General features: G+C 37.0%; 1 protein-coding gene across 1 annotated transcript in view; it reads right to left on the reverse strand.

Annotated features, from left to right (window-relative positions):
• SEMA6D (semaphorin 6D) overlaps positions 1-13,435 on the reverse strand; it is a 614,253-nt gene that overhangs the window by 167,836 nt on the left and 432,982 nt on the right. The window contains exons 4-5 of the mRNA XM_037834069.1: positions 6,084-6,115; positions 3,869-3,966 (exon numbers count right to left, since the gene is read on the reverse strand). The gene's annotated coding sequence lies outside the window, so the exon portion shown is untranslated. The remainder of the gene's footprint in view (positions 1-3,868; positions 3,967-6,083; positions 6,116-13,435) is intronic.

A 13,435-nucleotide genomic window follows, 5' to 3' on the forward strand; every position in this document is an offset into this window, starting at 1 on the left:
GACCCAGGTTAATTGGGCTAAAGACGTTAAGATTTAGTACATCCTTTGATTCATAGATTGCATATATATGCTACTTTAGTTGCAGCAAGTCTTAAATTTTAAATAAAGTTTAGAAGCAGTGAACTTCATCCACCTCCATTGGGATCAATTAAGACCTGCAAAAGAACCTTCAAATGTTTAAGGGAGCTGCCCCTCAAAGGCAGAGCAGAGTGAGATAGTACATACCTAGATAGGAAGGGACTGATAAAATGGATTCTGAAAAGGGCTTTTGTGTTCTGTTTTTAAACTAGTGAATGCACACTTAGACTTTACATCGAACTATGGATATATGGTAACATGATGGTAACAATAAACCAGTGAATTCTGCTCAAAATATATATATCTCAACATGGCTGTTTCTGATGGAGCCAGGCACCCACTCACTTTCCCTCTCTCGTACACTCCTATTTCATTTTTTAAAGTTTTATTTATTACGCTCTATGCAATGGACTGTATGGGTAATATAGATGCACAATATACAGTTACTGATCTTAAGGCCACTCCTTTCTTCTGTTTGTTACACAATCTGAGTCAGTGGCAACATTAGTGAGGCCACTTAAATATCCCAACTCAGAGAGTCAGTGAAAATTTACAATATATATTTAAACCATTGCATTGGTTGTTTATGTGAGCTTAATGAATATAGGACTTAATGAATACCTTAATGAATGCAGGCAAATCCTTAACTATTTGCCTAATTTATCCTATACAAGTGGAAGCCAGAATAAAATATATGAATACAGACTAAACAAAAGCAGAGAATGCCTTAATAATTCTAGGAGTAAATACGATTATGATTATTTTCATACAATTCATAATTTTTCCTTTAGGAAATTATTAGGGATTACAATGGAATTCAAAGGGAGATGGATTCAACATACGAATGTTCATTTAGATAAATCAGAAACACACAAGATGTGAAAAATAAGGTTTAAATATGCATACTTCAGAGAAATGACTTTTGGGTGGAGAATAAGATATTTTGTTGTATGTGGTGCCAGAGAAAATCCTATATAAATATTATACATCTCCAGTAGTAAATAATATACATTTACAGGTAATAATATAAATGTTTATACCAAAACAAGAGAAGCTATTTGATGCTTTTACGTTTTGGTACACCATTATTTAACTGCAGGAAAATAAATTATGAAGACAATAACAGAGAGAAAACAAAAAGGTAGCCATTCCCCCAAGATAAGAGTTGGCAACTTTGCAATGTTAATTGAAATCTAGCAAATCAATATTGTAGAACTGTTTTCTCATCTGCCAAAAGAGGGGAGCTCCTTTTCTACAGTTACAAGTCTGCAGATGAAAATTCCTCTACAGGTAAAACCACATATGTAATTATAAAGCTCTTGGACATTAATAGGTCATTTAGGTTAATTTAGGAAAGTTAATTGCCAGTGATAGAACCTGGGAAGACAAGTTTATGAATCAGGAATCTGTGGATTAAAGACTTTTACATCTTTAAAACAATCTAAGTAAGTAAATTGCCATATTTTTTTAAGGAAATGGCAGAGAATCCAAGTCTACTCCCACTTGACATCTGAATGAGCCAGTCCATAATAATATTATCTTGACTGCAAAAGGAGTACAATCTATGTTTACATGTAAGATGGAAATCTTTTAAATAACAATCTTGAGGGTGGAGTATATACTATACTCCCTGAGGCCAAAGTATGACCTCAATTATATCAAAGACAGTGCAGGGAATCCTGAAAAGGGATAAGAAGGTATAAACAGAAGAGAAAGGAAAACAAAATGGCTGGAGAAAGGTTTGGCAGAAACCCAGCATAATTCTGCCATCTCCCCCATACACCTTTCAGTCTGTGGAAATACCACTCATCTACCACCAGCTTCTCTCCTCAAGGAAATGCCAGTAAACCCCACCCAATGTTCAGCAATACCAAACATGTCAAAGGGCATAAGGTAAATAGGCTGCAGACCCATAAAGCAAGATTCTCCAAAGCAGTTTTTTCTCAAAGAACTAGAATATTCATTTGCAAGATTTGTAAAACAGAGAACTGCATTTTAATTAAGACTGTGATGTTCACACTGGCAATTTTCCCTTCAAACCAATACTGATCTATTTCTTGGTATGTGTGTTTGTTTTAAATAAAAGATAGGCAGATATTCACTTATGGTATAAAGGAGAAGAAACAAACCAACGGCTTGGTGTAGTAGACAAGCAGAAAGGGAGAAGATTCAGGAGTTTAGATTACAATCTGCTGCTGCCCTAAACTTGCTTTGTGACCATGGGGGAGTCTCTTAACCTTTCTGGGCCTCAGTTTTATCACCTATATATTGATAGAGTTGGCAACTTGTAAGGTTGCTTGTTGGTTTGATGATCTATATCCACACCAGCCAATGGTCAATGCCAGAGATACCATTTTTAGGGTCAAGTAAAGTATATGGTGTCTGGCTGGGAGAGTCAGATATGATTTTAATATACTTTTTTCAAAAATGAAACATAAGTTCTTACTCTCTCCAAGTCAACTAAATATATTCCCAGACCTTGACCTCAGCTTTACCAAGAAGGTCTAATGAGACCCTTATCATTTTATTTAAACAATTATCTTTGAGTCTTTTAGAATCATACACATTTCAGCACTGGAAGGTACAATGGAGATCACCTCCTTTGACACTTGGAATTTACAGATGGAAAAACTGAGGCCATGGTCCAGCAAGAAAAGTATCAGAGCCCAGGTCCCAGGGTTCTTGCCTGTGATCTTGCCATTGCCAGAGGCTGTCTTCTGAAGACCTCTGAATTAGACACATAGCCCAATGTAAGGCCTTGAGAATTCCAATGAAGATCTGACACAGGCTTTTGTTTCAAAAGCTCACATATTATAGAAGCCAATAAGAAGTTAGTAAAGTAAATGGATTATTATGTCACAACCTAACACGAATTCATATTCTTGGTTATCAGTTTCAAACAGCATGCAGAATTCCAGAATTCCTTTACACATCTGTAGAAGAAGAAAAATCATGGTGGATATATAGCCAGCCTCCGACATGGCCTCCAATAATCACTGCCTCCTGGTATTCATGCCCTAGTGTAGTTCCTTCCCATATTGATCACGGTTGGCCTACGTGACCAATAGAATACAGTAGAAGTGATGGTATGTCAACTTCTGAAGCTGGGTCATAAAAGGTACCATGGCTTCTTGCTTATTCTCTCTCTCATTCTCTCTCTCTCTCAGACTTCTAGAGGAAGTCAGCTGTCATGTTCTGAGAACACTCAAGTAGCCTATGATGAGGCCCACACAGAGGAACTGATCCTTCTGGCAACAGCCATGTCAAGGAGCCATCTTGGAAGTGGATCCTCCAGTCTCAGTTGAGCCTTCAGGTGATGGAAAATCTGACCAACACTTTGACTGCAGTCTTGAGCAAGACCTTGAACTAAGCTGTTTCTAGATTACTGACCATCATCAGAAACTGTGTGAGTTAATACATGCTTGTTTTAAGTTGCTATATATCAGGATAATTTGTTACATAGCATTAGACAACTATTACAGTGAATGATTCCTTGTATCTACTTTATTTTAAAGGTTCTGTCATAAAATCAGACCAATGCTGAATCCTCGAGTTTGGAAAAAAATAAAGAATCCAACAAATTATCCTCCCAGTTTCAGCCAGAACAAACACGTATTTAAAGTGTAATATATATGGTACATTAAAGGAAATTCTGAATATTCACAACAGTGAATTCACTCTCACCAAGTTTCAAATTTCAACAGCTCTCCTGGACTTATTCACTTCCATTGCTTTTATCGAAGTTATTAACATAAGTCGTTTTTGAACAAATTACGGAAAGGGAACTCACCTCTGCTTCTAAGAACTTAAATCTGCCTTGTTACAGTGAGTGGCACCATTTTCATTTCTTGTTCTCAGGATTCTGCTATCCAAGGCTTACACTAATACCTGGACAATATAGACAGAGGTGAAATTTTTGACAAGTGCATAATTTCCACTTGCCATTAAACCTCTATAATTCTTAGTGATATTCCATATTGCCTCCCATACTGCTTCAGCATAAACCAGTGCAAGAGCTTCCAGGGAGAGTTTACTCAAGCCAGTTTCCTCCATCAAGTGCAAAGATGGGGATGGCATGAAGAAAATGGTGTACTACACACTAAAATGGAAGAGAAAGAGGTATCTGAAGGAATAGTGGGATCAAGGGCTGGTTTTGGATGAGACACCAGATGAGTATCACTATGATGTAGTGATGCTGTATTGACCTTTCCATAAAGATCTTTTGGGGCCCAAGGCTAGTGTTGAAAATCTATACTGATTTCTGGGTTTAGAAATAAGAAATTATCAGTAAATGAAAAAAAATTCTACTAATATAGTCAATCTCTCTATATCCCATCCCCCTCTCTTTCAACATCTCTCTCAACATTTTTAACTATTTCTATAAGCAATGGTGTTTTGGTGAATGAAAATTGTCAAAATCCTCAATCAAACCCTTTTCCAAGAGCCAGAATTTAGGCAGAAAGCTTTATGGCTCTGACTCAGTGGAGTTGGTTATCCTGTTTAATTGGATTGATGGTGACAACTGTAATTACCTTAGATGAGATTGTTTGTAATGTAATTATGCTTCCTTCATCAGTGTGAGCTAGACTTGCGGAATATATACAGAAGATGTCTTCAAATTACTGAGAGGTTAAGGAGAGCATCATATTCCTTCACAAATCATATTTTTTACTGCATAGGTTTTAAAAAATCAGGTAGGAAGTTGAAGGAATTGTTCATCTAAAGCAGCTTTACTTATTCAAAGACATTCCTCTTTAGAGCTATACAATATAGTGTCAATGGCTACATTCTAGAGCTGAATTTTTGTTTAAATAAAATATAAATATTTTAAAAACTTAAGATAAAGGGCCAATATTAAATCTGGTATTTTCTTACTGTTTTGTTACTGCTTGTTGTTTATAAACAGTGACTGCACCTAAAAGACACTTTTAAAATGCATACCATACATAAAAGTTAACGAATTTTTCACGATTTGAAAACTCACAGTTTCTTGAAGCAATATAGTAAATAACAGTAGGCAATTTTAAAGAATGAGTTTTTGAGATAGGATGGAGCCATAAGTAACACCTAAGAAACTAGCTGCTCCACTACAATGATGCTTTTCTCTATTTTTCCAATTAACACATGGAGAACTTTTAAAATTTTCAATGGAAGCCCAGCCTCTAAACAGGACAAGTCTGCCAAATGTACTGCTAACACATGTAGTTTAGGAGAAATGGCACATACTGGAAATCCACCCCAATCTTATAAGAGGTAGCACTGCTCTCATTAAAAATAGAGCTGCTTATGGGTTTTTCCTTCTGGAGCATATGAAACATAGAACTTGGAAACGTGCCCTTTTGAAAAAGTTATTCCTGCATTCACAAAGCAGATGGTGCAAATCAAATGCATCCTGATTTTCTAATGAAATAAGAAAGGGTTCCTATTGTGTTCTTTAATGTGATTAACACATCCTCACTTACTAGTTTTGACAGACACTCCTGGAAAGTTGAACAATTTGGCTGATGCTATCCTGCTGGACCTGGGCAGAAAGGGCCTCAATGGAGTTGAAGAGCTGGGGCCATGCTGAGTGGAGCTCTCCCAAAATAGGCTTTAATTCTCCCAAAATAGGCTTTAGTAGATGTACAAGGCCTGCCACAGCTGCTCACAAAGAAACCTTCTTCTGTCTTTGAACATCAGAGACTAAGAGTCTGCTTTTTCTTAAAAGGGCTAGTCAAGCAAGAAAAACAGAGACAAACTCCCTGTCTCTCATTTATTTCCTCAGTCTCTCTCCCACTCCCTCTCCTACTCTCCCTTTCCCTCTCCTTTCTTTCACTGAGGCATCCAGTCCAGTACTTAGTCAAGCCACACTCATAAGGTGCTCTTATCACTAACACCACCAATAAAAACCTAATTCTGGGCACCATCTGGATGTCACACCATATAAACAGTAAAAATATATCCAAAGCCAAAAGTATTATGCTGGATTTGTCCAACAAATTGGGAAATAGTATAATGCTGCTTACCTTGGAGAAGGTTGGTTTTTGTGGTCAAAATCCTGAAAAAGGAAAAGAGAAGCAAATTAATTTTCTATTACTTCCGACCTTTGTCACCACAATATGTTAAACATGGCCGTGGCGTATTTGTTAATCTAGCAAATCAGCTTGTCATTCCCTAATTCTGTGTATCTCTTGCTGTGATGGAATGGTTTAAGCTAAGTTGGATTCTAACTTGAATCCAATTTCCCTATTCAATTCTACTATTAAATTAGGAATGTGTTCAGCTGAGGGGAAGCACCTACCAATAATCTGAGTTAAAAGCTGTGGCAAGCTAGGTTAGACATTGTGGTCGTGAAGCTTTTTCTTTTTTTTTAACTTTTGATAACTTGGAAGATTTCTTCTGATCTGCCGTGTCTCATTTTATCTCCCTTCACAGATGAGAGAAAAACATCTTTGTGCTGAGACACTGTTTCATGAAGAGCAACACCCTATCTCATTTCTCTAGGGGAACTTCTCTAATTTAACAATCAAGCTGGAAAAGCACACTTTACCAATAGGTTCAGTCACATAACACACATAACCTGAAGATAGCAAGACGAAAGCTTCCAATCATACGAAATAAATCAGTTATTTCATCAATACTACAAGCTTAAGAGTCTGGAAAACGAAGGGAGATATTTTGAACAGCAATGTGCAAAAACCATCACTGTGTTAGATGTTCATTTTAGCCTAACTCCAGGCAGGTTTCCAGTTTGTTCTACAGAAGTATTTATTTTACATTTTAAATATGCATGGGGTAGAAACTTGGGGTAGAAAGATTTAACTAAAAATAATACCACTACCACCAAGAGATGCTATGGTTGATCTATACTCCAGGAATAAAAAAAGTTCCCTAAATGCCAAACCATTCTTTGGGGCTTCGGAGCTTTTCTTCCCCTTAAGCAATAAGAGTGCACCGCAACTTGGATTTTTGCCATTAAAAAAAAAAAAAATAGCAAACAGCTACCAAATCCATCAAAAGGTTAGAATTCTTTTTATTTCAGTGCTCTTTCTTAATGGGCAAAAATTGATCGGTTAGTTCACCTAGAACATTCTTAGCCTCAGGGCAGAAATATTGCTTTGTACACATTAGTGAACCACATTATAAAAAAAGAAAAGAAAAGAAAATCAGCATTCAAGAATACAGTGAACTGCAAAATATGGAAGAAAATAGAAAACACAAGATCTGGAAGCATACTAAAATTCTCATATTTATTTAAAATCTAACAGATGTGTTTATGTGTTTTAAGTTACATTGAATTATCATGTATGTATTATTGGCTCTTTATCTTAGTTGGAAATGTACTTACATTATCATTTCTAAATTCATCTGGATAGTTTATACAGTGAACACCAGAATCACCTTAGTTTCCCCAAACTCCATGTACTTTTTGGAAAAAAAAAAAAAAGGCAAACATTTCCTATTTCCCCAACAAATTCCCAACCTCTATTTTGTGTGTATGTGTGTGTGTTTGTGTTTTTTCTTATACTTCAGCTTTGAAACTACAACTATGCTCCTTCAGGAAGAGGCTTCTCAGGGAAAAGTTTGTTGATCTTTCAGAAAAGAAACGGGCTACAGAACGGGGCAGCTAATCCTTGCCACTGGCAGGAATAACATGAGAGGAACTACCTGAACATATTGATATTAATTTCCCTTTATCCTTTCTCTGACCTTCTTCTACTATTGGCTGTTTGGGCATCTGGAGCTACCATGCCCCCAGCACAATAACTTGCATTTTAGGGGAAGTGGAATTTAAGGTTAGGTGTGCATGAGAATCCACTGGGGGGAGCTTATAAAAAATGTAGATTCCTGAGCATTAGCCCAACTCTACTAATTCTGAATCTCTAGGAAGTGATAGTCCAGGAATTTTTATTTTCAACAAGTTTTCCAGGTGGCTAAGATTAGGTGGTCTGAAGAACACATTTTGAGAAACACGGACTTAGGAAGACATGAAAAGTGACCTTAGGCTGTGCTGAATGCCAAGCCTAGGAGGCAAAAGTGTTTTAAGTTGATATTTCATCTTAGAGGACATACTCAATAAATATTAAATTGGAATAAAATAGTATCTAATAAATAAGTGCCCCCTGGTCATCACTTACAAATGTTTTTTTCTTCTCCCTTATGATTTCCAGATACTTGACCTGCTTTAAGCATTATTTTGCCTTAGTAATCTCTAAATCACTAAGGAAGGGAGAAATTTTAGGTGACAGAGACTCTATTTACCATGGCATTCGTTCAATGTTTAACTCCAGGTAAGACACAGAATCCTTCAAACTTAGACCTGAAAGGACTTTAAAATAATTTAGCCTAATCCTTTCATTTTTTTCAGATGAAGAAGCTTTCATACACAGAGATTAAGTAATTTTAGGATTATTTTATAAATGGCTGTGATCTGAAAGATTAATTGAAATTTTGGCTGTGAGCTTGACTCCTAGGTTTCTGCTCAATTTTTACCTCTTCCCATTTCATATGAAAATACACACAAAGAGAACAATATAAGTAAATGCAATTAATCATAATCAGTCATGTACTGTCTTGAATTTGCCTAGAAAGAAAATACTGAAACATGGCATCCTGCTGGTCTAATTGTATACCAATTCCTGAAACACTTCATGTTCTGCTTGTAACAAAAACTTTGTTCATCCTCCTATTATTCTGAATGTTCTGAAAGGCATCAAAGTGCCCAAATAGGTACCAGTGAGTCCTTGATTGTGGAGCAGCCTTTTCCAATATACATGGCATTTGCACAAATGAAAATAAACACACTGTCACTTTCTCCATCTATAAATGTTGGGTTTGGACTGGACGATACTTAATCATCTAACAGAATGATATAAATAAGCTAAGATGAAAGGACTGGTATAAGGATACCAACTTGTAATTTAAAACATATACAAGAATATTTGAGAAATTATGCTGTCCCATCACCATTACTTCACTGAAAAGGAAAATTTAACACGGAAAGGTCAGGAAGCAAATAATTTCAAAATAAAGATAACCCTTAGATTGAAAAAAAAAAATAGCTCAGTAAAATACTACATTGTCCTTATGTTTCCCATATTGCTGTGGATTTGTAATGTCTTTGCCATTGACCAGCACTACTCTGTGAACTAACCCTTGGGAGTCAATGTTCTAAAGTTCTTCTAATCCTGCTTCTTAATGACAGTGTTTCCCAGGGTATATTTGCTACAAAACTCACCCCTCGAGATGCTCTTAAAGGATTTTCTGGTTTTAGAACAAAAGGATGGGGTGTGGTAGTGGGGGTGCTTCATAGTGTAAAGTCCCCTTTCAGAGATTCTTAGTTACCAATATTATAGGTTCAGAAAACATCTCTAGAAACAAAGAAAAAAAAAGTTTAATTTAATTTCATCCATCATTTTAAAAAGTTATGTACCCAAGGAAAACTTGTTTTACACATAGCACCTACTAACACTCTGCAAAACCAGCACACTTTGAGAAAGTATTCTATGATTTTCCCTAAATCAGCACTACATCCTGACTTGCTGGTTATGATAGCTCCACGGATGATTCTCCCACTCCATAATGGTAACTTTGGAAGAACCTTTGGCCTACACTCAAGAAATACTAGTTAAGTTGAAATGAAGTCAGCCTGATACTATAGCGTGCAGTCCGAGAGGCCAACCCAGAAGAAAACCTTGGGAGGAAGGCCTGGATCTTTGTGACGTAGGAGTCTTCCCAATCCCATGAGAGTAAACCATGTCTTCCGGGTCTTTTCTTTTACTGATTATTTTGGTAGGGTCAGCTGTGTGTAGAGGGACCAAAATAACAGTAGCTTAACCAAGACAACTTTCATTTCTCTCTCATATACATACTTATTACATGGTCTCTGCATTGGTTGTCAAAGTGCGAACTCAGAGGAATAGTGTCAGCATCAAGAGGGAAGTTGTCAGAAATGCAAATTCTGAAGCCTCACCTCACAGCTTCTGAATCAGAGATTTTTGAAGCCCTCCAGGTGAGACTAATGCTCAACTGCAGAACCACTGGTCCAGGGCTGATGTGGGGTCATCCAGGAACCCAGGCTCCTTTTCTTTGGTTGATCCACTATATCCTAGGATGTTTCTCTTCAGCAAATGATCCAAAATGACTTGCTATCCCACATGATCAATTCCATCTCCTGTGCTCTCTTCCTCAGGAAAAATTGTCCAAACCAGCCTCCTCCTCCTCTGACTTTTCAACTACAGGTCTAGTGTAGGCCCTCATCAACTCTACGGGACTGCTTCAATAGTCTCCTAACTGGACTTTCTATTTGCATTGTATAATAGCTCCATAATTGGCAAACAAATTGCGACTGTAGTCCACGATACTTTATACCCTACCCACTATTTCTCCCCACCCTATTCTGCCCCCACCTAACTAGCAGAGTTATCTTCTTTTATGTGATTTTTTTGGTCTCTTTATTACTAGACTGCTATCTGGTTCCCTGGTGCCAAAGTCCAAACTCTGAAATGAAGGCCACAGAGTCCTCGAATGTCTGGCACCTACCTTTACCTTTCTTCTCAGCTACTCCCCAGTCGCTCACCTGAACAACTTCTGGATCCCTACTGTAAACACTTCTTGTTTTCAGAGCCCACCATACCCCTTTGGCCTCCATGCCTCTGCACGTCATTCCATTCCCTTTGCTTGCAATGCCTGCGTTCACACTCCTCTACACACACACACGCATACACACACATGAACACAGACACACTTTTTCCATTCTGCTTTTTCACCTGATAAACACCTCCTTATCCTTCAAAATCTAACCTAAACATAACTGCTGTGAGGCCTTTCTCAACTTTCCCAAGTCTTCATTACTTTTTTTCTTGTATTCCCATTAGAGCTCCTCTTCCCTATTCTAGAATACTTACCAATTTATTATAATTTTCTGTGTACAAGTCTGCCTCCCTCATTAGATGAAAGGTTCTTGGAAGCAGGCACAGTATTTATTCAATAAACATTAAATGCCCTACTTTGTGCTGTGAACTTCATATTCTAAAACTTGGGGCCTAAAACTGTGTTCATAACAATTCAATAATGGTTGATTTAAACATGAATGAATTAATTTTTTTGTACATTCTCTCAAGAATTTATGATTGCCATTAACCACCTACTTAAAAGTTATGCATGGGTTTCACTGAAAAACACATATGGAGGTGTCTTAGTTGTTAGTCACATGTTGGGTCTGCTAACTTCAGAAAAGGGAAATTATTTTCAGAATGAGGTCTTTAAAGAGCAAAAGGAGAAGGAGGGTAAAGAGGAAAAGAAAAACCTGAGATGAGGGCAAAGGAAGTAAATTTTCTATTCTCAAAATAAGGAATGTGCTTGCAATTGCACAAAGGAAATTTAGGCAAAATGAATTTTATAATAATGATTTCAGTACTACAGAGAAACAAATATTATCCTTCAGAATTTGTAAACCTTAATGGCACCTGTCTCTCTTGCTGAGCAGGAGATGGTGAATTACGTTGTCTATGTACTGATGAATTTAAATTCCCTCAGGCATAGTCGACTGTGATGCTACTTCACCCTGAAATCTTTTTCTTCAATTTTTTGAAAGAAGGGAAAATGTCCTGTTGTTTGAAGCTTTTCTCCCCATTATTTAAAAAATAAAAGTCTTTCCAGGCAATTGTTCAAACCCAAGAGCATAAGCTAAAAATCCTGATTGTCAGAATTTTTCATGTAATTCCCTATTTGAAATTAAGATCTATACCTTTTCTTGACTAACCATGGGGCAAAGAGTAATGAATGTTTCTGATACTCAACAGCAAGTTAGAATCTAGGACACTTAGCAGCTGTGGTTCTCAGGAAGAGGCCAAAGGGCAAGACAACCTTTTATGACCTGTATCATGCCAAGACCTAGCTTTGCTTATTCCATCAGTGAATGTGTTCTGGAAAGTTATGTTCATTACAGCACTTTGTCACTAATCTGATAAGAAAAACAATTATTATGATTGCCAACATTGTTACCTTTTATAATGAACCAAGTGATATTTAGGCCATTATGATGAGTAATTGTAGGATGTAAAGTATTATGGACTACATTTGCAATTTGTTTGTCACTTATGGAGCTATTATACAATGTGAATAAAAATTCCACAGTCTTTTCATAATTTTCATGAAGGGCCCTTCTAGATGCAAATTTTTATTTATGTAATTTTCTTAGGATATAATTCGACATAGTCTCCATCTCCTAACCAGGGGTTTGTTGTAAACACTCTATTTAGCTTGCAATTACCATGCAGTTAAATGACTAATCACAGAAACTCACTCCATGATCATCAACAAAAATGGCCACACTTGGCTGAAATTAACACTGAGGAAAATGTATCTTCTTTTCATCTGCACCCAGCCAGTTAATCAGAACCAAGTGACCCAACCAGGACTACAATTTTGTGAAGAGGTACAGTTAATCTGTGCTTTCTGAGTCAGAAAATCCGTATCTTAGACCCTGCTTTCCCACTCCAAGTACAGTTGGATATGATGAAGAAGAATGTGGAAGGATTTGTTCACAATGACAGAGAAAGGCATTCTCTAAGTATGTTTGGATCAGATGTTTGAATTCATTTTCAAAACACTTTTCTTTCCTACTAACCTTTTTCTTGTGGCCTACCAAATACAAAGATATTGATTTTTAATGAAATGTACTTATGGAGCAGTGATCATATTTTCCCAGCTCCTATTACCTTGATTTCAGAAACAACATCTAGTTCAGTGACTGTTAGAGCCTTAGGTCAGGGCTGAAAAATCAGAAAATGTCACGAAGAATGCCAGCGATAATGGGAAAAACCAGCTACTACCTCTGGATGTCACCCCACCGCACCCCAAAGTTTATAATTTAATACTGAGAAGACATTGTTTTTTTTGTTTTCGGTGCACATTCATTGTAGTCATTTCTCTTTCCCATTCTTCACTACGGCTATTTCAAAACCTCACTGTTTCCAAGCCCTGTCTCCACTCACATTAATAGTGTCACCAGAAAATCTTGCCTCTTCAGACATAATGATAGTAGAAGCCAGTAAAGGTGCTCTCTCAGCATCCTGAAACTTCTGTACTCACCTCTACACTCCATTTTTCGTCCACACACTTGCTGTATCTCCACCCATCCTCACCTGCTTCTCTCCGGAGCTCCGGAGACAGTGTTTCTTCTACAGTCTAAAGCTAAATCCTCTAACTAACTAAATTCTGGATCTCATCTTCTCTCCTACATATTATAGCCTATATATTATCAACTCCCTCCTATTTTCTTCCATTTTTATTATGTCTTTCCCATCAATATCTCAAACCAAAAAAAAGAGAAAAAAAAGAAAAATTTCCATCAGTATTTCCACTCCTGGGAAAT

The sequence above is a fragment of the Choloepus didactylus genome, chromosome 4 (assembly GCF_015220235.1).
Source record: "Choloepus didactylus isolate mChoDid1 chromosome 4, mChoDid1.pri, whole genome shotgun sequence".
Lineage (NCBI taxonomy): Eukaryota > Metazoa > Chordata > Mammalia > Pilosa > Megalonychidae > Choloepus > Choloepus didactylus.